Raw genomic sequence first — 26,702 nt, 5'->3', positions numbered from 1 at the left:
TAACAGTCCTTCTGCCAAACGCCCGACGCGTTTCGAAAATCCTTCTTCTTCAGGGGCTCGTGGTGTCAGGAAACACTTGATTCACTTCCCAACTCCTTTTGTGCACATAGTGACGTGCCCTTAGATGGGCGGCTCTAATGAGACTCCGCTGTGCCTTATGGGAGTTGTAGTGTGACCGGACAGTGTAGCGTCCATTGCAAGTGCACAACATGTACTGTAATTGTTCAAAGCTCACAGATGAGCCTCAGTTGGCGGGAATTCACTAAATCCAGCGGCGGTGTCCCACATCAAAGGGCTTGTTGGATACTTGCCCCCATGGCCCCCAGGTTACCGGGGTGGTGCTTTCCCGGCGGCACGGACGCCGCCTCGTATTCATGCTCATGCTTGGTTTTCCGTCTTAGCGGGAAGCACTCGGGCATCGTTGCAGGGCTCCAAGCATCAGCCCTATTAAAAGGTACGGGAACGCCAGCCAACCGATTTCATTAACAATCCTTCTGCCAAACGCCCAACGCGTTTCGAAAATCCTTCTTCTTCAGGGGCTCGTGGTGTCAGGAAACACTTAATTCACTTCCCAACTCCTTTTGTGCACATAGTGACGTGCCCTTAGATGGGCGGCTCTAATGAGACTCCGCTGTGCCTTATGGGAGTTGTAGTGTGACCGGACAGTGTAGCATCCATTGCAAGTGCACAACATGTACTGTAATTGTTCAAAGCTCACAGATGAGCCTCAGTTGGCGGGAATTCACTAAATCCAGCGGCGGTGTCCCACATCAAAGGGCTTGTTGGATACTTGCCCCAATGGCCCCCAGGTTACCGGGGTGGTGCTTTCCCGGCGGCACGGACGCCGCCTCGTATTCATGTTCATGCTTGGTTTTCCATCTTAGCGGGAAGCACTCGGGCATCGTTGCAGGGCTCCAAGCATCAGCCCTATTAAAAGGTACGGGAACGCCAGCCAACCGATTTCATTAACAGTCCTTCTGCCAAACGCCCAACGCGTTTCGAAAATCCTTCTTCTTCAGGGGCTCGTGGTGTCAGGAAACACTTGATTCACTTCCCAACTCCTTTTGTGCACATAGTGACGTGCCCTTAGATGGACGGCTCTAATGAGACTCCGCTGTGCCTTATGGGAGTTGTAGTGTGACCGGACAGTGTAGCATCCATTGCAAGTGCACAACATGTACTGTAATTGTTCAAAGCTCACAGATGAGCCTCAGTTGGCGGGAATTCACTAAATCCAGTGGCGGTGTCCCACATCAAAGGGCTTGTTGGATACTTGCCCCCATGGCCCCCAGGTTACCGGGGTGGTGCTTTCCCGGCGGCACAGACGCCGCCTCGTATTCATGCTCATGCTTGGTTTTCCGTCTTAGCGGGAAGCACTCGGGCATCGTTGCAGGGCTCCAAGCATAAGCCCTATTAAAAGGTACGGGAACGCCAGCCAACCGATTTCATTAACAGTCCTTCTGCCAAACGCCCGACGCGTTTTGAAAATCCTTCTTCTTCAGGGGCTTGTGGTGTCAGGAAACACTTGATTCACTTCCCAACTCCTTTTGTGCACATAGTGACGTGCCCTTAGATGGGCGGCTCTAATGAGACTCCGCTGTGCCTTATGGGAGTTGTAGTGCGACCGGACATCTAAGGGCACGTCACTATGTGCACAAAAGGAGTTGGGAAGTGAATCAAGTGTTTCCTGACACCACGAGCCCCTGAAGAAGAAGGATTTTCGAAACGCGTCGGGCGTTTGGCAGAAGGACTGTTAATGAAATCGGTTGGCTGGCGTTCCCGTACCTTTTAATAGGGCTGATGCTTGGAGCCCTGCAACGATGCCCGAGTGCTTCCCGCTAAGACGGAAAACCAAGCATGAGCATGAATATATACATATATATTCACTGAAAAAAACAAAGGTTACAGGGACGTTATAGTTAGGTTCAGATTTCACATGCACAAAACCAGAGATATTCAGCAGTTATAGTTAGCTACTTATGACCTCACATAGTACATCACTCATGACATGGTGAGTGACATCACTGATGACATCATACACAGAATCTCTGACACACTTACACCCTAATGTAACTTTTCATACACCCACTCCAACTTCCACACTATGATTCTCAAAACCATTGACACACCCATACCAGGACTTACATAAACGCTCACTGATTCATAGGTCTACACACATATCTACTCAGTCACCCATACAGACACTCATACACCAACTCACTCACTAATAAAGCCACTGATATACTACCACACAACCACTCACACATTCTCAGTCACCCATAGAGCTATTCACACACCTACTCATTCACCCAAAGAGTCAATCACAAAGTCTCTTACCCGGCTATACAGTTATACACACACCAACTCACTTATTCATACAGATACTAACAAATACTTACTCACCTATGCTGTCACTAACAAAAGCACACACTCACCCATACAGCCACTTTCACAATCACTCATTCACACATACAGTCACTTATATACTCCATCACTCACCTATACTGCCTTTCACATATGCAGTTACTCACCCATATACTACTGACACATCCATCCACTCACTGACACAGCCATAAGCACACTCACTCCCCCATGCAGCCCCTCCCAGATGCACTCAGGAACCTGTAAAGCCCCTGGTTCACCCACTCACTCATTCATGCAGGGAGCCACACACACCCTCACCCACCCACACATACACTCATACACCCATTCAGGTACTCAGACAACCAATCAATAACCTTTCCTGCCACTCATGTACCTACTCACTAACCCTTATAGCCACTTACACCAACTGACAGACTGATACAGAGAGTCACACAAATTAGTCACTCACCCATACATTCAATGAGCCATGTATAATCACTCACTTATACAGTCAGTGATGCACCCACTATATCATCCATACAGGCACTCATACACCCTCTGATTCATCAATATACCTTGGTGTGTATATATATTTAGAAACATTCACAGTCACCAGATGATGTCATCAGTGATGTCATTTGCGATGTCATTAGTGATGTCATCAATGATGTCACTGACCATGTCACGAGAGATGCAATATGTGTGGTCATAAGCAGCGATTGTGGGGGCGCAAGTTATAGTTAGTTCAGCTAACTATAAATGCTGCATTTCTCTGGTTTTGTGCATGTGAAATCTGAGCCTAGCTATAAAGTCCCTGTAACCTTGATTTTTTCAGTGAATTTCCATGTTTTTTTAAGTAGAAATGGTGTTTGCAGAATGGTGTGGAAAGGGGGCCGGACCTCTGACCAGCTCTCAGGGATCCCGCTGAGTAAGACTTACAGAAAGTACCAGGAGGGACTCTTGGTCCTTTAGCATTCAAGAGAACTTTATTCCCCAACCAGTAGTGTGCCCGGAGATATGTTTGCAGAGTGGTGCAGAAAGGGGGCGTGGCCTCTGAAGGCCTCTTACCAAACTGACAGTGTGGGACTTGCTGGAGGTAACAGGAGGGATAGTTGGACCCCAGATACCCTCAATAGCCAAGGGTACTTCATCCTCCAAATAGTACTATGCCAGGAGATGCGTTTGCAGAGTGGTGGAGAAACGAGGTCGTTGATGATTGCACAGGTAGTACCTGCGTGCTTCTATGAGTGCCATTGTCAAGGACACACTGCGAATACCGGGTGTTTTCAACAAAGTGTAAAAGACATATTTTACATAAGGTTTCAATGTAGCTATTTAGCAAGATACTAATTTAACTTTCCCTTTTGTATTCATTACTAAATCAAAAATGCACTTTCATTGTTCACCGGAGGTCGCAATGACATCAGTAGTCACGAATACAAATGACAAAGTGTAAAACAGATATATACACATATTTCACACAAAGTTAGAGTGTAGCTATTTAGTATAGTATCGGTTTAACTTTATTTTAGCAACACATTTAAAAAAAGAACTGTTTCAAAAAATAACTCAACATCTGAACTCATGAATTGAACATAACTACCAAACACCCATCAAACTACCCATTGTTACCCAAACTCATGGGGAATTTAAAACTGCTGCAAAACTAGTGTAATGCACAATGTGTAAACATCAAATGAATGAGAAAGTAAGGAATACCATTGGATAATATACTTTTCAGTAAAATAAATAGGAAGTATACACCCACTCCTCCTTCTTGAATCTTCTTTTCCTGAACTTTACTGTGTGCAGATTGTAGATTTTGGCTGGAGACTTTTTTTGGACTCATGTGGGACAATGTTCCTGTTATATCATCTTAAAACTTATTATAGAAAACGTCTCCAACTGCCGATCAAGCAGAGGAAAGCTGGAGGACCATCTACATCAGTAGCAGCATCAACAATTCCTGGTCATAAAGTCCCTTCAGAGGTACAGACTACTACAACAGATATGACTCCATAGTATTCAAGAATGGTCATGTATTGCATGGACTGTAGTATTTTTATAAGAGCTGGTCAGTAGTGTATTACAGTTATTTGCGAGGCTGCTAAAAATCATACATGCTATTTTTTTTTCTCCTTGTATATTTTTTTGACATCTCTCAGTGCACATTTATCGAATTCCTCCTGTCTCAGTTGCCATTTTTATTACCTTAAAAAAAGAAGAAAAAAAAATGGTTTTAAACTTTACAAAACCCCACAAAAAAAATTCAAACACAAAACAGAAAATCATGTCACTGGGAAAAAAAGGAATATCATTGAATAATACACTTTTCAACTAAAAGAATAAGACGAACACACACATTTATCTATCTAGAAAATTGATTTAGAGGAGTTCATAGTGAGCAGCAAGAAGGCAATACAAAGCTGAAGAACCCTCGACTTCAAAAGCAGCCACAACAACCCCGAAGCAGAGAGTTCAATCTAAACTTCAAGATTTGGCTCCACAGTTTTCCCAATGGCATCATACTGCATGGATTGTGGAGTTGTGGTGAGTGCTGGAGAGCAGTCCATAATGGCCCTTTGCAATGCAACAAAGAATCATAAATGTTGATTTTGTATTTTTGTCCCTTCATAGTATTTCTACATTAGCAGACATTTTATTATCCTATAAAATGGGTTTCTAATCTCTATGTGTGGTTCATTTTTTTATCTTCTAATTTATTGTAAAACTATTTACATATAACTTGCTTTATAGACAAGTCATACCGTCCCTCTACAAATATGTACACAGCTAACTTTTTCCAGTTATCATTATTTACTTTTTCACTTTTTAAATATAAGTCAACAGTCTGTGTTTAAATCTTCTAGTAAATGCATCGACAACATATATAAACATTTCTTGTTTTTTTAGACAACATTGTGTTAAATTTTGTAATCTCTCCTTTAAAACTATCAATTGTCATATTTTTGTCCTGTTCTGTAGCTCCTCCTCTTAACCCCTAGAATCAGGACCAAAGAAACTAACTGCACATCACCACAAACCTTTTTTACGTCTGCCACACTACCATGCAAAAGTGCTCTATTCAATTTTCCTAAACAAAAATCAGGAGTTTTCACATAGTAGAGCCTCCTAACTAAGGTTTGCATTATTGAGGGGTATACCTTATTTTGTGTTTTAAACTTCGCCTTGGAAAGATACTGATTGCGGTCTAATGATACAAATTCTAGTTCAATTACATTTGTATACAGGACCCCGACTACGCCTTCCTTGTACCTCTTCTGCAATAACTCCTTCTACATTTGTAGGTACCTTCACCTCATTTGCTATACAAAGGTCATTCTTAATTTCATAACATCGTCCTATTTCATCAATAGCATGAACTAATCTGTTATCCTGGATATAGTTTTCTTCATTAAATAGAAGCTCCGTACTAGAAGTATGTATCCATTCTCCACTAAAAACTGTACAAAAGTTACTTCTATTCACTGGTCTTTTCTTCTGGTTTTGTCTCCTCATGCACAACACTATTTTGTCAAGAGTCTTCATTCTATTTAGAATCAAAATGAAAAGCTTTCTCTTCAAAGCAAAGGCCTTATCAACTACTCTCTCAACACGTTTTTTCTTTTATTTCAGAAGAATTTATTGAACAGTTTTAAAAACAAATGAATAAGGGAGGGAGAAACAGAAAAGGAATACAAAAAGATGCATATTGAAGAGCCTAGTACTGGTACAGAGGAACCGGGTAAGGAGACTGGCATAGAATAATAATTAAAATACAGTACCCAAAACGTTTTCAAATAAAAAGAAGGGAAAAAATAAGGCAAAGAAAAATAGGAACAAGTAGGCGGTTGAGTAAGAAATGGAATATAGAGAGGTGGGAGCAGATAGGGTAAAAGGTATATGGTTCCAGGTATCTTGCAATAAGTATTTCATCATAGGACTGAGACAGAACTCGGGAGATTGGTTTCAGCCAGTATTGAGGAAAAAATAGTTTGCTTGTTCATGGCAGACATGAGGCGGTGAGTATCAAGGTATAGAATGAGCTACTGGTGCAGTCAAAGTAGTTGTTGATGGCTGTCCAGACAGAGGTTTAACGGAGTATCCAAGGGGAGCTTCGGAGGGAGGTGTTGTCTGTGCCTCTCAGGAAGGAGACCCAGTTTAATCTGGATTGAAAAGAGGAGACTGCTGTGTTTTTCCATTTAGCGAGTACTGTTTAACAGGCAGCCATTAGGAGGATATCAATCAAGAGGCTATCGCTACGGGAGTTGATTTTTGGGTCAAGGAATCTTTGGACAAGGGATAGGAAATTCTTTTCTAGCTGGACCCGGTATAGGGTGTGTATGAAATTGAATACAAAGTCACAAAATGGAGATACCACACTGCAGTAGAAGAGGAGGTGGGGGAGGTCTACTGTGGAATGATTGCAATTCAGCAAGATGGGTTATCCCTTAGGGAGAGCTTGTAGAGATGGGCTGGAGTCCAGAAGGTTCTGTGCAGTAGCAAGAATTTCACCTGGGAGAGGCAGGGATAGATTTTGTGAGAGACAACTGACATCCATATTTGGTGCCAGGTCTCCCGAGTGGGAGTCTCTGCAGTGTGCCATTTTGTCTGAGGGCTCGAGGACAGGTTACTAGATTTTGGTTTTAAGAGGTGATAAAACTTGGAGGCTTGGTGACCAGACATATTAAAGGTTAGAATGGATTTGGGAAGAGAGGGCTCACTGGGTGGGAGATTCAGTTTGGACAGACAGACTAAGTTTGATGAATACATATAGATCTAAGTCCCATAGGCTGAAGTGGGTTAGTAATACTCAAAAAAATATTGGAGACTGTAGAGATCCAAGATCTTTCAAGAAATTAATTCCCTTAGAGGCCCAGTGTGGTCAAAAGACCAGTACGCCTTGGATTCTAATTTTAGGGTTATTCCAAAGGGAGATCATGTTAGATTTGGTGATCGGTACCTCAAGGACCTTATCGATTTTCAGAAGGGCTCTTTTGGTGGTGTTAAAAATTTGTTTTCCAGAGGCAGGGGATTTTGGGGTGCTGGTTAGGAGGGAGATAGGGTGAAGCTCACCCCGTACCTCCCTCTCAATTGGTTACCAGGTGTGGGTGTAGTCCGGCGATTGGGAGAACCAGAGAGAGCCCTGTCTTGCGAGGAAAGCAGTTTAATAATTTCTGAAGTCAGCCAGGTTAACACTTCAAAGATGAAAAGGTATGCAGAGTTTTTTATAGAGATTTTTAAAAAAAATGTATTTATTTATAAATTTTGCAAAAATACAAAATGAAAAAAATACAAATATCAAACACATACAGAAAATAAAACGCAGGTCACTTACATTGCACGCTATCCAGCGTCAAACTGTAAAAGCATAGGGAAGGCAATGGGCACATAGCGATATAAATGACAACAATACTTAGGTATTGTTTTGAAGGCATAGTTGAACTAATTAGGCCAGCAGGCATATCCCAAATTTGTAGAACGTAGTACATCCACCACATTGCAACAATAGTACAGCACATAGGAATTAAAAACAGTAATTCCACCCAAGCTTTAGTCATCCTGTATGTCAGCCTCAGTATGACGTGATTCCCGGTATTGAGCATAGAGCCCCCAAAAACTCAGAGGCCAAGAGGACTGAGTGTTACAATACACCATATCCCTGTCCCATTCAGCGACAGTTGAAATAGGCCCCGCATCCACCTCATAGCTAGCCTACACTTCGCCAAAAGTAAACCCATGGCTATCAGTTTAGGTACTTTTTCATGCAAAGGTTTTGTGTAGCCTAGCAAAGCCAATAATGGATCAGGTGTGATAGGAATACCCACAATCTCAGTCAGAGAAACAAAGATCTGATTCCAAAAAGCAGCATCAGGGGGGCAATGCCATGCCAGATGGTAAAAACCTGCTTGTGGCATATCCCAACGTTCACAGCAGTCAAATTCACGCAACCCATATCTGTGTAAAGTTCAGGTGTATAGTGAACCCTATTCAAAAACTTGAAATGTACCAGCCTATGCCTGCCATTCAGAGAAATCTTATGTGTGACCTCACAGCAGTAAAACCATATATCATCCGGAAGTTGCTTTCCAAGATTATCCTGTCCGGCCAGTCGGGCCCTAGAGTATGGGGAAATCTTGATTTGTAAGGGCCTACGCATATAATTTAGAAGCAAGCTTAATAGGGGACTGGGAGCGGAGTAGGATAGATAATGGAGGAATTTCCAATGGCTCAATCAGCTCCTCTCCTAACACCGCACGAAGAGCGTGCTACATTCTAAAAAACTGAAACTTTGTCAGCAAAGAGGGGTGCTTCCTGTTAGCGATAGCGTCATCCCAGGTGACCATCCTGCCATTTTTAAAAAGTTCGCCCATTGCAGACATACCTAGACTGTGCAGTGCACGGAGCATGCCTTTTTCTGAGCTAAAAACATACCAGTGGCACCATTCAATATGCAGTCAAGGCGAGTACAATTGAGCTTCAGCAAACATACCAAGTAGGACATGCCACGCATGTGTCATGGAGTCCAGGACCTGACAGCGCCTGACTGGGGCCCTGGATAAGAACCAAGGTAGTGGCTCGTGGGCGGCAGCCATTTTCAATATGAAGGTGTGGAAGGTCCTGAGGGCCATGGATCCAGGCATGCGCGTGCGATGCTTGCGCAACCCAGTAATAGAGATCGAAATCTGGAGCTCCCAGAACGCCTGCAGAGCAAACCAACATTAGGGTGTCCATGGATACTCGCGCCGCTTTCCCCGCCCAAGCCAATCGGGTCATCAGCACCCGCAATTCCTTAAAAAGATGTCTAGGAACCATTATAGAAATGTTAACAAACAAAAAGAGAAAGCGGGGCAATACCACCATCTTCATCAAGGAGACTCTTCCAACCAGCGAAAGGCTCGGATCACTAATTCAGCGTCTGAATGGACGTGAATCCCCAGGTAGCGGACAGGGTCAGTGGTCCACTGCAAAGGATAGTCTAACTGCGTGGGAATCGTGCAAGGTGTTAATGGGAAAATCAAAGATTTATCCCAATTAATTGACAACCCCGATAGTCCTCCGTAGCGCAGCACCTCACGAATAACAGGAGAGAGATTTACTTATGGGTTTCTGATATACAAAAGCGTGTCGTCCGCATAAGCTGATACTATTAAATTGTAGTTAGGAAAGCGGAGGCCCCTATGGCCCTGATATTCCCACAGGACTCTCAATAAGGGTTGAGCCGCTAGGGCATATAATAGCGGGGAGAGGGGCATCCCTGTCTGGTGCCCCTTGAAATACAAATGGGGTCTGAAACCATGTCCCCCGCATGGATACGAGCTGTCAGTGAGTTATAGAGTTTCCCAACCAACTGGAAATAAACATCTCTGACCCCCACACGGCACAGCACAGCATACAGAAATGGCCATTCAATAGAATCAAACGACTTTTTGACGTCTAAAAAGACAGCCGCCACAGGGACATCCGGACGGGTATGTTGAAGGTTCCAAACACTGTCTGGAGATTATGTGAGAGCGTGCGACCCTGGATAAATCCTGCCTGCTCCGGACCAATTAACTGAGGCAGTAACGGGGTGATACGGTTAGCTAGAATCTTGGCTAAAATCTTAGTGTCCATATTCAACAGAGATAGCGGACGATAGGAGGAACACTTTTGGGGGTCTTTCCCTGGCTTCAATAAAGTAACGATCAGGGCCTCTCTTATAGACTGCCGCATGATCCCATTCGCACCTATCTCTTGGAAGAGTGTGGCCAAATGGGGAAACAAAAGATCATTGAAGGCTTTGTAAAATGCCACCGTGAGCCAATCCTGTCCAGGAGCACTACCCTTCCTCATAGAGCTCAGCACTAATCTTATCTCCGAGGGCTCAATGGGGTGCATTAAAAGCTCCCTATACCAGTTTTGCAACCAGGGCAGTTCGATATATTCCAAGTATTGTAGTATATCCTCATCACTAGTGGAGACCTTTGAGCTATAGAGTTATTGATAGTAACTCCGAAACTTATTAGTAATATCTATCGGATCTGTCCAAGTCGAGCCATCCGCATCTGATAAAATTGGGACACCACTAGATTCTAGTCTATGCCTTGCCATAGTTGCCAAAACCGCACCCGGTTGATCCGTCTCTCCGTTGATTCTAGCCGTAGTATATTTGCCCATGTGTTTTACCTCACTATCAGCCTCGGTATTAAACTCGGCAATCCTGGATTTCAGGAGATCAAGTAACTGTGGGGAGAACTCCCGTGTAAGTTCGTCCTCTAGCGCCACTATCTTGGTCTCTTAAAAGTGCCAGCCTATTGCGGATGGAACGAAGTGCACAAGCATGTTTACTGATGGCTATACCCCTGATAGAAGCCTTAAATGATTCCCAAACGGTAGCAAAAGAATCCACTGTGCCGACGGTAATCGTAAAAAACTCCGAGATCGCCTCATTTAGCTCTGCTTTAAAAATGGCGTCCAATAACGAATAGGGAGGGAACTGCCACAGAAAGTGGGGGGGTCCTAGCGGAGGGATGGAAAGGGTCAACAAAATGGGCGAATGATCAGAGAATGTACGTGCTAACACTTCACAACCCTGAACCGTGGGCATCAGGGTTTGCGATATGAACCAGTAATCAATGAGTGTGGATGTCATGAGGCGCCGAGTAATGTGTAAACCCCCCTCTATCACGCGAGCGAGCCCTCCACACATCCACCATTTGCAATTGCACAGAGACATCAACAATCGCTCTTGCAGCTGCCGATGGGGCTCTCATTGGCTCCTTAGAACAGTCTAACACAATTAAAATCTCCTCCCCACCACACAGATAAAGGAGAATGTGTCTTAATAGCACGGAAGAGGGATTGATAAAACTGCGGGTCATCATTATTCGGGCCATATGAGTTCACTACAAGTATAGCTGTGTGGGGGTTGTAATAGTGGGTGATGACATATCTACCAGGTCACAGCATTCAATCCGGAGTCTCGCGCTGGGGTTAACCCAGGTCAGTACTCCTCTAGAGTGAGAGGTAAAACAAGTGGCGTGGCACACCCCCAAAGTACGATTCCCCGTCAAAAGGCTACAGCCCGGATGTAGGTGCATCCCTTACAATAGAGCTGTGTCCACCTCTTTCCTTTTTAGATAAGCCAGAACTTTGCGTAACTTTCTGTGGTCTTTGAGACTTCTGATTTTCCATGTCAAGAGCTTCAGCCGTTTCCTATGTGCCATAGTGACATACAATCAACATGTAGATTGGGACAGTGCCAGTATAGCAATTACCACCAAGTGACCAAACTCCCCCCCCCACGTCAAGGAGTGAAAACAACGAAGCGTGACCTGCAAAAAAAAAAATCATACACAATCAAAATAATTCCACTCATTACCACCCACCGCCCACGCCATGCATACCCCAACTGTGCAGAGGCGACAAGTATCCATCCCCGTTCCAAATACAACACCTCATTCACATAAAAGAAAAAAAAACTCAAATATCAAACTCCAGAACAGCGGGTAACGCATTGCGGCGGATGTTACCCAGCAACCTCCAACTACCCTCTCCTCCACCATACCACCAAGCAGCATATAATGAAGCTTCCCGTACAGAGGATAAACTACCGAGGGGCGCCCTGTCCATCCTAGCCACTACAGATACTTCCACTCTAAGGATATAGAACAGAGTACCCGCTACACCACTTTCATAGTCTTCTATCTCAGGGAAGAGAACCCCTTTAGTAACCATGGAAATCCGGGTGGCATCAGTGGGTACATGGTGCAACAAAGTGCAAAGGAAGCAACAATATAGACCTCAGTCACTGCGCTCAGTCATTTTCATCCATAGTATGCGGTGAGTCATCACCGCCCGCAGCTTCGCCATGTTCCCTCCTGCGTTTGCCAGCCACCTCCCATGATTTAAGCACCTTCTGCAGGGACTGAGGGTCCAAGAAAATTTTAGGCTTACCATTGAAGAGAACCTTCAGCCACACTGGGTACAACATAGCATACTCGATGTGATGATTACACAACCTACGTTCAGAGGGAAAAATTGCCTCCGGGCTTCCTGCACCTTTATAGTAAAGTCAGGCAAGAGGGAAAGTGAGGAACCCTCATATTGCAATGTGCCCAGTTCTCTAGCCCTACGTAGGGTTGCATCTCTGTCACGGTAGTTGAGGAGCTTTGCTATAATGGGCCTTGGGGGAGCACCAGGCTGAGGCCGCGGACCCAGCGACTGATGCGCCCTCTCTACCACGAACATGGCAGAAAAGGTTTCAGCTCCGAGCAACATTGTAAGGAGCCGTTCAATGAAAAGTTCCATGGGGCCCGTAGCTGTTGATTCAGGTAGGCCCGTAATCCGGAGATTACACTGCCTTCGACCTCGCTTCCAAATCCTCCGCTTTTTTCTGCAGTGCAACCAGGGCTTTCTCGACCTGTCGCTGGGAGTTGTGGGCATCAGCCTGGGCCTCCTCTGTTTCGGTAATACGACGCTCCGCCACATCCAGGGGTTTCATATGCTTGGCTACTCGTTCAGTCATTCTGTCCATCCTGTAGGCTAGTGTATCAATCTTAGCGTCTATAGCAGTTAGGCCACGCTGCATGGATGCAATTATTTGCTTAATGTCGCTAACAGGGTCATCAGCAGGGCATCCTCGTATTGTATTGTATGTGATGCTTATATAGCGCAAACTGTCACCCTGCGGGTATCCTGGCACTGTAGCTTAGCAGATGACATCAACAGGCACCAGGCCTGATTATCTTGTGACGCTTTGATTTGCGCTGCTCGAAGGTAAGCTTCGGTTGGGACTTATCCGGCTTGCCCATGGTAGCGCTGGTGGCGAGTGTAGCCCCCCAGGGGATGTATGACCAGGGTCAAGGAGCACCGCACACCAGATCAGGAGCTCGAAGTGCTAGAAGGTCAATGGATACTGGAGGGGAGGGCAGGGACGTGAATGGCATCGTCACACCATCACACAGCAGATATTACCAACAATACCGAACGCCTCCCAGAAGAACTGCGACGGTGCCAGCAGCTCACAGCGCCCCAAGTAGTGCAGCCAGGTCTCCACACGAGTGCAGGGCTCAGCTCAAAATGTTTGCAAGACCAGTCCCGGTGACCTCAGGGGATAGCAATATCCCCCAGCAAGGGGCAAGCCTCCCAACATCTCCTTGCCACAGGTCTATGCTGGCAGCAGCAGTGGTCCAGTGTATCACCGAGCGACAAGGCCGTAGCAGATGCTAAGGATCGGAGATGGTCGTGAGGGGAACGTCACTGAGGTAGGCTGCACAGGAGGGTGCAGAGATGTCCGCATCATCTTTGCATAGTGAGTGGTAAAAATCTGTAAGAATTTCCGAAATGTTTTGTTGTCTGGTGTGGGTGACATTTGATTTATCTGTGAGAGAATTAATTTCCTTGTGGTTCTGTTTGTATTTTAGTTAGGAGGCTAGGATTTTGCCTGCTTTAATCACTTTGCAGAGTTTTAGGCTTTTGTTATTTGTTGACCAACACTCCTGCTCTTTCACTCAAAATTCAGTTGTATTCATATTTTTTAAATGGTGGGGGTGGTGAGGGGTTGATGGTTTGAGTCGGAGCTGAGGGAAGACTCCAGATTTCTTATACATTTTTCAAGTTCCAACAGGTCTTTACTGTGGTCCTTATTAATTTTGGCTTGGATGTTTATAAGCACACATTCTTTCTGTTTGACTGCATCTCTCCTTCTACACTTTTTTTAATTTCCCACAAAATTTATAACTGCTCTGCTACGAAACCTCTGATTTCCTAAAACTGCTACTGTCTCCTGGTTATGTTGTGTCCTTGTTTGTTATAATCTTTTCTCTTCTTTCAATGTACACTTTATCCACTCTTGCTGTTTCTCATAGTCATAATTTTATTTTCCTGATTTTGTAATCTTTGCAAATGTCCACATATATTTTTGAGAAATGTCTGTGTCCTCTTACCAGTAGCTCTTTTTTCTTTCAGCACTTTTTCTACATTTCGCCCCTTTTGTAACTCATTTCTGCAGAGATACTTTAGTTGCTTCTGTTGCTTTTTCGTCTGAGCTTTTGTAGGCACTCTGAGTGTAGTAATGTATATTTTGTTCTGTAAAAGTATATTTTAGTTTTTACCCTAGCCAACATAAAACTACTTTTCTACTGACTTACACATAACACAAAAACAGTTTTTATGGTATGTTGCTGTTTGAAATCTACAGATGAACATGCGCTTACTTCAATACAGCAAACCTGAAGCATAAAACAAAACTTTATTTATTAGTTACCTTTTAATATTTTAGCACCCTGTCTTACAACACAGCTGCACAATATCTCACTTCTAACTTATACATGGTGAAAGACTAGTTCGTCCTTTCTGTAGTAAATTTTAAAATGAACATCAAGCCAAGGGAGCATATTTACGAGCCCCATGCGCCAAAGCGTCACTTTTTTGACACACCATTGGCATAGTGTGTTGTCCAATATTTAAATGCAGCACTTTGCTTGAAAGGAGCGTGCCATGGGTGTTGCTGTGGGTGTAACCACGCAGCATCCATGCATTTTGCCACATTCCCAGATTTAAACGATTCGCACACCTGGGAATGCATCAGAATTCTACGTCTCCCCAAGGAACGTGTAGGGAGGCACAACAAGGAGAAAAACTTTTATTTCTTCTCATTTTTCCCCATTCTGCAGCACAAATAGAAAGAGGAAAATATTTCTGGTGATGGTTTTTGTGAAGGAAGATGTGCCTTCCTGCACAAAAACAATCATCCCCGCAACACAGGAACCCTTGCACCATGGTGCAAGGGTGCCTCCAATGCAGCATGACAGTCAGTTGTGCACTAGCGCAGGGGAGAGCACAGGGATCCATCATATTGTTGTAAATATTACGCATCCCTGTGCATTGAAAGTAATGCAGCATGGCACAGCCAAATGGCTTGTGGCTCTGCGCCACATTACCCAAGTATAGAAGTACATACAGTGTCTCAGCACTGTAAATCCAAAAACACACCATAAGAGCTATTTGCCTGCCTCTCTATCACTGTGTCATTGATGTATTAGGTATCTCAGCACATTTCTACTTAAATGTATCAGATTTAAATTTTGGGAAACACTTCATATACAAATCTGCAAATGAATCTATATCCAACCATATAGCTTAATCATTTGTCTGAGCACTTGCAAGGAGTATGTGACGAGGTTGCATATATAATTCCCCACATGGTTCTAAAAGACTACATATTCTGCAGCAAAACTTGTAAATACATGGGTTTGTGGTTTAATGCATCAATACTCGCTGGATGATTGAATGAGTGCATAGGTAGTGACTAGGTGATTCCCCAAGGATACAAATAGTGCCTGGGTGATTCTCTGACTATGCCATAACTCCATGGGTCATTCCATATGTGCATACTTACTGCCTGCATGTTTGTATTAGTATACCACTGGTATCTGGGTGTTTGGATGAGTAAATGAGTAGAGCCTGAATAATTAGACAAATGTGTGACTAATGCTTCAATATTTCAATACCTGCATAGATACTGGTGGGATGATTAAATGAGTGTAACTCTAGCGCCTGGATGATTGCAACAGTGCATAAATAGTATATAGGCGATTTATAGAGTGCATGGATAGTCCATGCATGATTGTTTAAGACCATGCATGTCAACTAGCCTATTGGATGAGTGCATGAATAGTGTTTCAGCAATTGGATGCTGCCCATTTGTTTTTGGTTGAGTGAACAGGTAGTGCCTGGATAATTGAATAAGTGCATTAGTAGTGGCTGGCTAATTAGATGGGTGTATGACTAGTGTCTGACTGACTGCATTAGTCTATTGTTAAAGCTTGATAGATTGGATGAAAGAAAGTATACTGCTGGGGTGGTTATATTAGTGCAAGACGATTGTCTCAGTAATTAAATGACTGCATAGGTACTGGATTGGTGATAGGTTTACTACAACGGTACTCTCTACGTAATTAGATGAGTGCATGAGTAGTACCTGAGTGTTTCATCAGTGCACGCGTGTGCCTCAGTATTTCAATGACTGCATGGGTTGCAAGTGGGTGTTTAGATGGCTGCGTAGGATCTGCACATATGTTATGATTGCATAGTTACAGCCTTGTTGTTTGACTAAGTCAATAGTTAGTACCTACGTGATTAGATGAATGTATATGTAGTGCCATGCATAGTTCAATGACTACATAATTTCTGCTTATCCGATTGCAAGAGTACATGTGTAATGTCTGGGTAATTGAATAACTCCATGGATAGTGAATCACTGACTTGATGACTGCGTGACTATTGGCTGGGTGATTACATAAGTGCCTGACTACTGCCTGACTGACTGAGATAGTACGTTCATTGCTGTTAGATACATAACAGTTGTCACTATATCTCTGACTCATTGGTTATTTCTTTTTGTCAGTATCAAATTACCTGTTTTACTGCATGTATGCTTTTCTTCTGAGCTACGTGAGAGTGAAGTTTAGCTGTCACACTTGATATATAATTACATACAAGGCTCTCTAGAAACATACATTGCTTTGTTACTGAGCATGCACATGCATGAGTAAGTTTCTAAAATGGAAAAACACATTTTGAAATTTTTCAAACCACAAAACGTTTTGCAAATGGCCTACCTCAATCATTTCTCAAATGCTTAATCTATTTCTAAAACATATATTCAGCATATCTCAAACTAAAGATACACTCTATATAAAACTAGTACACGAACTCTTGAGGCATTCTGCACTATTAATTCTCCTCAATTTTAAACAAACCATGTTTAAAGAAAAAACACTACCCTCACCATATACATGACATTTTCATCGGCCTTACTGAACATAGTAAACCTATATGTAATTTTGTAATAGATGTACACTTTCAAGCCATTTTTCCAAAAATATATACCGCTCAGCATCCTTAGGTAAACTCAAAAGTCCTACTGCATATATAGCTATATGCAAGCACATAAACCACATCTCACCAACTAAGCACATGCAAAGTGTCATATAATTTAAAAACCACATTGACAAACACATAGAAGGCAGACAACATGTTCTCATCTTTTAATTCTCACTACACTATTCCGGTTTAATAATGTTACTAAAAGTACTATAACTCCCAGAATGCAAATATTAGTTGTATCTATTCTTCACATGATGTTAAGACATTTAAATCATTCTTAGTTCCTCATTGCCACTTTCCACAAAAGTATACTGTTATTTTCAAATAAAACACACAATGTAATAAAGTGACACTAATTCATTTTTCTCTTACTTCCCAAAACATTCAGCACTAACCTCTCAAGCACATACACTTTATTAGATACAGTTCATCTCATCTATTTTTTCACATCACTGTGATACTTTTTTTTTTAAGAAACACCCATATACATCTTCATTCAGAAGGTAGTTTTTTTTAAAGGACTAAAAAGTTTTTTACATACCAGTAAATTAGTTTGTAGATTAAATTGTTGTTTCTATCTCTCTGTGGATACTTTTGACACTGCTAGGATTTGTAAAAACTAAGCACAAGAATGGTACACCTTTCTCATAGAAAGCAACTGAACCATGCCATGAGTGATGTAATGTGTGGGGTCATAAGTAGTGCATTGCGGGAGCACGAGTTATAGTTAGCTCAGTTAACTATAACGGCTCAATTTCTCTAGTTCTTTACGAGTGAAATGTCAGCGAAATGTCAGCCTAACTATAACGTCCCCAAAACCTTTGGTTTTTTTCAGTGAATTACTAAGGTTTTTTTAAATGCTAATTTCTATTTAAAATGTCCCTCAACCATTTTTAAAACAGTTACATTTATTAAAAAATGTTTCTAACAATTTTTTGCAGGTTTCTTTCCAGGATTTTGTTCGAATTATTAATTTACTAGGTGCCATGTTGGCTCTTTCAAAGATGTGACATAAGAGTCAGGTATTATCATTTGATAGCCTATTCTTCATGAAACCCACCTGTGAGCAATCAATCAGTCACAGTAGGAGAGATTAGAGTCTCTTACAAAGGAATTTAGCGTAGATCTTAGCATCCAGATTAATTAGAGAAATTGGTCTAGAATTATTTTCCTGCTTTGGGTCTTTGCTGTCTTTTGGGATTACAACTATAGTGGCTTCACTAGTAGAGTCCAAAATGGCTCCAGAGTCAGCAAGGTGTTGATAGAAGGACAACAGAGTTGGTTTGAGTAAATGAGCAAAGGTTTTCTAAAAGGTAGCCAAGTAGCCATCCAGTCTGGGGCTTTACGGGGTTTCAAAGAATGTACTGCTGAGTGAAGTTCTGTAGTCAAGATTGGGGAGCTAAGGATCAGAGATGGTCGTGAGGGGAACGTCACTGAGGTAGGCTGCACAGGAGGGGGCAGAGATGTCCGCATCATCTTTGCATAGTGAGTGGTAAAAATCTGTAAGAATTTCCTAAATGTTTTGTGGTCTGGTGTGGGTGACATTTGATTTATCTGTGAGAGAATTTATTTCCTTGTGGTTCTGTTTGTATTTTAGTTAGGAGGCTAGGATTTTGCCTGCTTTAATCACTTTGCAGAGTTTTAGGCTTTTGTTATTTGTTTGAACACTCCTGCTCTTTCACTCAAAATTCAGTTGTATTCATATTTTTTAAATGGTGGGGGTGGTGAGGGTTTGATGGTTTGAGTCGGAGCTGAGGGAAGACTCCAGATTTCTTATACATTTTTCAAGTTCCAACAGGTCTTTACTGTGGTCCTTATTAATTTTGGCTTGGATGTTTATAAGCACACATTCTTTCTGTTTGACTGCATCTCTCCTTCTACACTTTTTTTAATTTCCCACAAAATTTATAACTGCTCTGCTACGAAACCTCTGATTTCCTAAAACTGCTAATGTCTCCTGGTTATGTTGTGTCCTTGTTTGGTATAATCTTTTCTCTTCTTTCAATGTACACTTTATCCACTCTTGCTGTTTCTCATTTATTAAAAAATGTTTCTAACAATTTTTTGCAGGTTTCTTTCCAGGATTTTGTTCGAATTTTTTTAAATTTTTTTTAATTAGTAACACTTTTTAAAAATATATGTAACATAGGGTATTAAAGATTTATAATAGTATTTACTTGAACGATTAAAATTTAAATAAATTGATGTATTGCTCTATTGTTCCAAATGTTGTGGTGTATGTTATTATATGTGAGAATTATGAATAGACAAATAAAACATTAACATTTTCAAGTAATTTTATTCACTCTTTTTTTACTAAATTAAGTTTTGTATTTTTTACTTTTAATAGCATTAAATATGTATTGCTGTATCATTATGATAAATATCTCCTTTTTTTGTTTTGAAAAAAGGGGTCGAGCACCGTTCGCAAACCAAAGCGCTTGGTGCGCAAATCCGTTATACGAATGTAAATGTAAAATACATATTTACAGAGAAATAATATATATTTCACAAGAAGAGGTTTGTTACTGAGTGTAAAAAATATTATTAGAGTAGTTGTAAAATATTTCAAAAAGATTTAGATAGAGCACATTTTTACCTATTTCCAACAATAGTAGTATTACTTTTTGAGAACATACCACTTCTAAACATAGCACTGATTTTGGAAAACTTACTTTAAAACCATATCACTCATATATAACTTACTATTTCATATTTTAAAACCACAGTTAACTTCCAACCCTTCCCCCGTTCTGCTTAACCGTAGTTTTCATAGTAACAGTTTCTGCAACATTCAACTCTACTACCAGGTCACAAGTTCACCATATTTTCAATTTCAGAGCACATTGCTAGAGCCGGCCCGGGGTGTTGGCAGTCTCCAGGGCCATAAAAGGCTCCACAAAGGGGACCTCGCAGACCCCTCCAACATCTACAAAGTCCCAAAGTGGTGGCAGTCCCCGGGGATGTGAGGGCAGCTTGGCCCCCCAGCTTAAATGACAATGGCCCTGGAGAGGTGGTGGCCCCGGGGCAGTGTGGGGGGGCTCCCAGCCCAACAAAATTCCTTTAATTAACATAGTCCCGGGGAGGAGACGATCCCCAGGGCTGCAGGGGTGTGTGCCCCCACATTTAATGACTGTCAGCCCGGGAATGTGGCAGTCCCTGGGCCAGTGGGAGGCCCTCGCATTGTAATTTTACATTGTAGACCGAGCTTCGTTTTCTTAATGCTTTTTTTGGCCCTGGGTGTTTCTACCCTGCCCCTTTTTCTTCATTTTTAACCTTTTTTTTCAACTGAGTCACAAGATGGCTGCCAACACTTCCTAGTTTGAAGTCTTGGTAGCCAATCATATCTCAGGCTCGAGATCAGAAGGCTTCGAGGATACTCCACGGGGATATATGGATATCTGAACCAGGAGAAACTACAGTAGGATCCAGGAAAAGGCTAAGAAGTAATGGGATGAAAGCAGATGGCAGGACCTTAGACAGACATGTGCCGGTGCTGCAGATTTACAGCATGAAAGTTGTGAGCTCTGCTCTATACGGGGCCGAGCTCTGGGGGTACGAGAATCTTTCCCAGCTAACCGTTGCAGAAAGTAGGTTCCTACGAAAGATCACCAGCTTCCCGCAAAGCACCCCAGTGCGCCCAATGTTACACGATTAAGGTAGAAAAGCACTGGCTGATATAGCCAGGTTATGTCCCATCTTATACTGGTGAAGAATCTGGTGCACGTCAGAAGTGGCAACCTATGCTGCAGGCTACAAAGATTTAATTAAGGCAGATTGCTTCCACAAAATTAGATGGTTACGGGAGGTAAGAGCCTCCCTAGTTAGCATTGGCAAGTCTACCCTGTGGGAAAATCCATCGAGTGCCCTCTTCCCATCAAAGCAGATTCTAAAGAAAATATTGGAAAATGGTGTCTCAAAAAATACTCAGAAATAGCGACACATCATCACTGACGGGAGGGTTCTTAGAAGTTAAACCCTGGCCAAGTTTGGAGCATTACTGGGACCTAAACCACACGACTGGAAGCTGTACTTCCAATTTAGGGTGGGCTCATTACCAATAAGACCATTTATAGCAAAATGGGTCACTACAGGCAACAGTTTGTGCCCTTCTTGTCAGGCCTAATCAGAGTCACTGGCCCACCTATTGTTTGCCTGCCCAGCATATGCTGGCCACCGTCGAGTGTGGCTCATGCCACTCTGCAGGTTACTGTGTACCAGAAGGAGCAGTGATGCCCTAAGAATATTGTGCACAGATACATCACCCTGCATTGCCATTGCAATAGCTAAATTTTTGAGATGGTTGTGGGTTGTTAGATCACATACACTTCCTGCAACCTGAAGAATCATTATTGCTATATTTTGCGCCTGTGTAAATGAAGGTGGCTACTTGTTTAATATGTATTGCATTAATGAATAGTACATTTTTATATGTATTCAGCTCCCAAAGGTTAACTTAGGTATCATTGTTTTACCCAGCGTCATGAATTGCAACGGTTTTTATATGTTTTATCTGTTGTAGACTTTTTAAGCTACATTAAATGTGTTTTACTATTGTTCATGACAACTTGCATATACCCCTAATATTGTCTTAAACCTCTTCTATTTATTGTGTACTACTATGCTAATAAATATTTCCATTTTTGTGTATTGTGCTTTTATGACAAGTAATGAATAAAGCTTTTTTGGATTGGATTGGATATCTGTAAATATTCAAATTTCTCAGAAAGTACTGAATGGATTTACACCATTTAAAGGGCGCTTTCTGAACCAAGAGCTACCTTTTTGCAAAATTTGGTGTAATTCCGTGCAGCAGTTCAAGCTGTAGCCGTGTCTAAAGTTTCCAATGGAAGTTAACATGGAGAAAACAGATTTTGAGAACCCCTTTTTTCATCGGCCCCCGCTTGTTGAATTGCCCCGAAACTCTTAACACATGGGTTGAAGTGAGTGGGCCATTAGTTTTAAAAATTTCACAAAGATTTGCCAAATGGCGCCAAATATATTGGTAAATCAAAAAAGCTTTTCCTATGGAAACTAGGTCCTAACTATAACTACCTACTGACGACCACCTCCATTCAACTTCTTTTCCTTTGGAAGACTACCTCATTCAGCTCCAGCCTTCTCCTGACTACTATTGCTCCTTCACTTCAAAATGCTTAGAATATGGATTGTGGGCCACAGCTATATCTACTGGGCTAAACAGGCTGCAAAAAGAGAAGTATTGATAGGGACTTGGATTACTTGGTTTGGCTAGAGAGGGTTACATTTTCATCAGTTGCTGGCTTTGGTTAAATTCATTGTGCATTCCCAAGCTCCTCAACTCATGATTGTGCACTGTGGTGGCAATGACCTGGGCACATTGGCTGGGGTGGGGCTGGAGATTGTAATGAAAGAAACCTTTGCAGAACTGATGGCACTTTTCCCTCACACTGTCTTGGTGTACCCTATATATGCCAAAGACAGAAATGAAAGTGGTCAAATCAATTCTGTCCACTGATTGACAAAGCCAGGAAACATGTTAATAAAACAGTTTCTGCATTCCTTAGAGACAATCGCACAGGCTGTATCTATAACAACAATCTGAGTTTTGAAATGCATGGAATTTATAGAAATTATGGTGTGCACTTTACAGATGAAGGCAACAGGGTGTTTCTAAGTAATGTTAAACTCTGCATCCGGTCTTATGTTTAGCAGCCATATAAACACCACCAATACAACAACTCTTATCAGAGCCACCCCAGTACTTGAAATCTATTGAAGTTTTTTTTAAAGATTTATTTTTTTTCTGTTGGAATATGAGGCGGTATCTGTGAGGCCTGCACAAATAACAGGTCTCTATTTGTCCTTCACTGAGAACCAAACCCCATTGTAGCGCTTGACTTTCAAAGGATAGCATTGCAGAGTAGTTGAAGGATTACTCAAAGGAGGTGGTGTGGGCTAGTAATCACCATTTACAAGTACGCAGAGATAACACTCAATAATTGATTGTCCAGTCTGTACTGGCACCATCCCAGTGGCGACCCACCCCAGTATCTCAATAAGCATTTAGAATGGTAACACCGGACATAGTGACACATAACCCTGACTGAACATCTCATACTGGCCATAGAGTATACACCCCTGGATCACAGTGTCTAAGAACCTGGGTTGTTCATCACTTAATGCAGTAGTAAGAATACATGTCTAGCATGTTTAGAATGGCAGGTACTTATCATATCTGATAACAGTTACAATGTATTGCAATTAAAGCCCCTAAAAGGCATCACAATTATAATCACAGGATTAAGCATGTACAGCCAGACTCCCTAGCAGGAATGTCCATCAACATAACCCCAATTTGCTTATCATTTCACATTACACATGTGATTTCTAGTCCCCAAAAGGGACACCGTTCGTAAATGCACCACCTGTGCAATTACACCTTCCCACCTATAGGGAATAACACCTCAGTAACAATCCATGTTTGACCCTGCACACTTCAGTTCAACCCTTAGCTTCGGCTCCTGGCTGTAGAACAAAGGTTCCAGCATGAGGTAGGTTTAAAAACACAGATGAACCATTGAGGTGTAGTCTCCTTTGAGTCCCCCAGAGACAGAGAGTGGGGACTTTCCATTTTTGTGCTAGGGGAGTCTGCGTTGCTCCTACAGCTCCCCCTGCACCTTTGCAACAAATTAGTGGTGACCCCATCTTCTTGGGGCCACCATGCACTTAAAACTATCAGGTTTTCCTGCAGACCTTCCCAGACCTTGCAAAGCATTTTGGGGCGCTCTTCCCCATCTCGTACTTAGTAGAGCAGCCACTCTCCTGCTGCTCTGGGGAGAGCCGCGCTGCCCTGGATGGTGGCCATGTGCCGCATTAGCCCTTCATTGGGGGCACGGTCCCACCCGGACTCCTTCTGTGCAGGTGAGTTTATTTGCAGCTTGGGGAGCCCACACCTGGCTGCTACTGTTGGCTCCCTATCTGGCCAGCACCCTTGTGTGTGGCGGTTGGAGTTAGCGCTTCCATTCTGGTCTGCCTGCTCCCATGGGCAGACACAGAGGGTGCTGCTGGTTTAGCAAAGCCTCAGGGGAGTGCGACAGCACTCCTTCCTCCTGCAGGTGGGTGCAGCAGAACTCCCCCCTCCTCTCGCCATCACCGGGGCCTGGAGTTTGGGCTCCCAGGCCCCAAGGAGGTCTTCACGTTGCTCCCTGGCTTCGGATGCCCTCGGTGGGGGGGAGCACAACAGCACTTCCCCCCACCCTACCACAGCCACTGGGGCTTAGAGTTGGGGGTCCTGGGCCCCAGAATTCTTCACGGGGTGTGCCGTTGCAGGCCTGAAGTTGGGGGTCCTGGGCCCCTGGGTATTACTTTGTGTGGAGCGTGACAGTGCTCCCCAACTTTTGATTCTTTGAGGGGCCAGGGTAGGCTCCTGGCCCCCCTAGGCACCGCACGGGCAGAGCAACGGTGCTCCCTGACTTCTTCATTGGTGGCCATGGTAGGTTCCTGCCCACCCCCCGGGCACCTTCACAGGAAGCACCATGGTGCTCTCCAAATTTCTCTTCTTCTGGGGGCAGCCCCCAGGACCTGACCAAACTCGGAGGCACATCTAAGACCGGCGGCAGAGCCCCACGCACTTTGTCATCAGCCAGATTAGAGGTCAAAAGTCGCCTACCTTCTGGGGGGCATATCTCGGCTCCCAGGCAGCTGATTTGCACCTTTTCTTGCTCCTGGGGGCCAACCCTAACCACCTGGAGCTCTTTTCACCACCCTCCTAGCCTCCAGGAGGGAGGGCTTGGCAAGGATCTGTCTTCACTGGCTCCCGGTGCCAGCCTTTCACCTGGCTCTCCTTCTGGCACTTGCACAGAGGCCCAGGATTCTCCCCACTGGCCCTGGACTCCCTCAAAGGCACAGTCCAGTGTTTTGGGACAGTCAGGGGGCTCCTCCTTCCAACTGCCCATGGTGCCAGGCTCCAGCACCAGTCTTCCTCAGCCAGACCACACCCCAGATAGAGCTCCTTGTCCTGTGCAAGACCTTTTAAAAGAATTTGGAGGGGGCTGGCAGGAAGACCCTTCTGTCCTATCCTGAAGCTACACATCACCTCTCTGCCCCTGCTCCCTCCTTCCTGTACAGGCCTCTGGGATACTTTAAAATGGCGTCATCCAGGGGTCTCATGCCACATGGTCTCTGAAAATCCCCCTTACCGACTTCATGGCCGGGAACAGGCCTGGTGTCTGGCACCAGGTGACAGCTGCTGATGGATATACTGCACCTTCACCCCATCTCTACCTCCTGGAGAGAAGATCTTCATCCTTGGAATGCTTGCTGTGAAGGGCTAGGCCTCTGATGCTACAGCTTGGTGAGGAAGATAATTAATCCAGCCTGGCAGGGTCACTCCCAGCCAGGTTCTGGTTATGAGCTGAGTCAGAGGAATATGACATTTCTGGATGACCCATAAGCAGTACAGATATGGCTTTGCCCTTAGCAGAATACTTCTTTTTACACAAATACCGTGCACTGTGGTGCATGTCCAGAATTAGTAGGCCCTAGGGAAGTGAAACTACCCCATGTGGTCCCCATCTGCGTAGGTTAGTAATGGAGTATCCCTTCAGTGAAAACAGTAAAGCACACTGACTTTCCCTTACATGTGTCTCCCCACGTTATAAAGCCTATTCCATGTCACCACCCAACTCTGCATAATTCCTGAAACACCATTCTATCTGTACCTAATCCTGGGCTGCGCACGACAGGAATCTCCCCCACGCAGCCCTTACATGGGTGCACGAATGTATGACGTTACAATGCAAACATTTACATCGCATGCCATCACAACGCATTTTTAGAAACTACATTTACAACGCACTCCATTACATAATACCATTACAATGCATACTATTGCATTGCATTTAAGGTAAGTGTTGGATAGTGTAGGGGTAAAAATTACTATTCCCACTCCAGTGAGTGCAACAGTAGGGTAAGTGTTGGATAGTATAAGGGTAAACACTATGCATTGTAATGGTATGCGTTGTAATGGTATGCGTTGTAGTGACATGTGTTGTAATGACATGCGTTGTAGTGACATGCGATGTAATGGCTGCGTGGTAATGGCATGCGATCTAAATGATATTGCGTTGTAATGACTGCATTGTAAAGTTAGTGCGATGTAATGACTGCGTTGTAAAGGTTGTTTCCCGGGTGCACATGTCTACATGTAACCAGTCTGGTGCCCCTTATCCCGGCTGCAGCGCAGTGGCCTTCTCTCATAAGGGAGACACCAGTGCAATCCACATGCAGTGTGTTTCATCATGAATTCACTGTGGGTGAGTCCCAACTTCGGAGGCTCTCCCACAGCAAAAGCTAAAAAATTAGGTGTTCAAAAAGTGAAATATCTGGGCGGCTCAGATGGTCAGAGCCACCTTCTAACACACGACAAGCCCAGCTGATTCCTATGGGGAAGAAATAGCCACCATGCACGGGTACTCTTCCCC

This window comes from Triturus cristatus, chromosome 10, assembly GCF_964204655.1.
Source record: "Triturus cristatus chromosome 10, aTriCri1.1, whole genome shotgun sequence".
In the NCBI taxonomy this organism is placed as follows: Eukaryota; Metazoa; Chordata; class Amphibia; order Caudata; family Salamandridae; genus Triturus; species Triturus cristatus.
Note: the sequence above shows the minus strand (reverse complement) of the source record.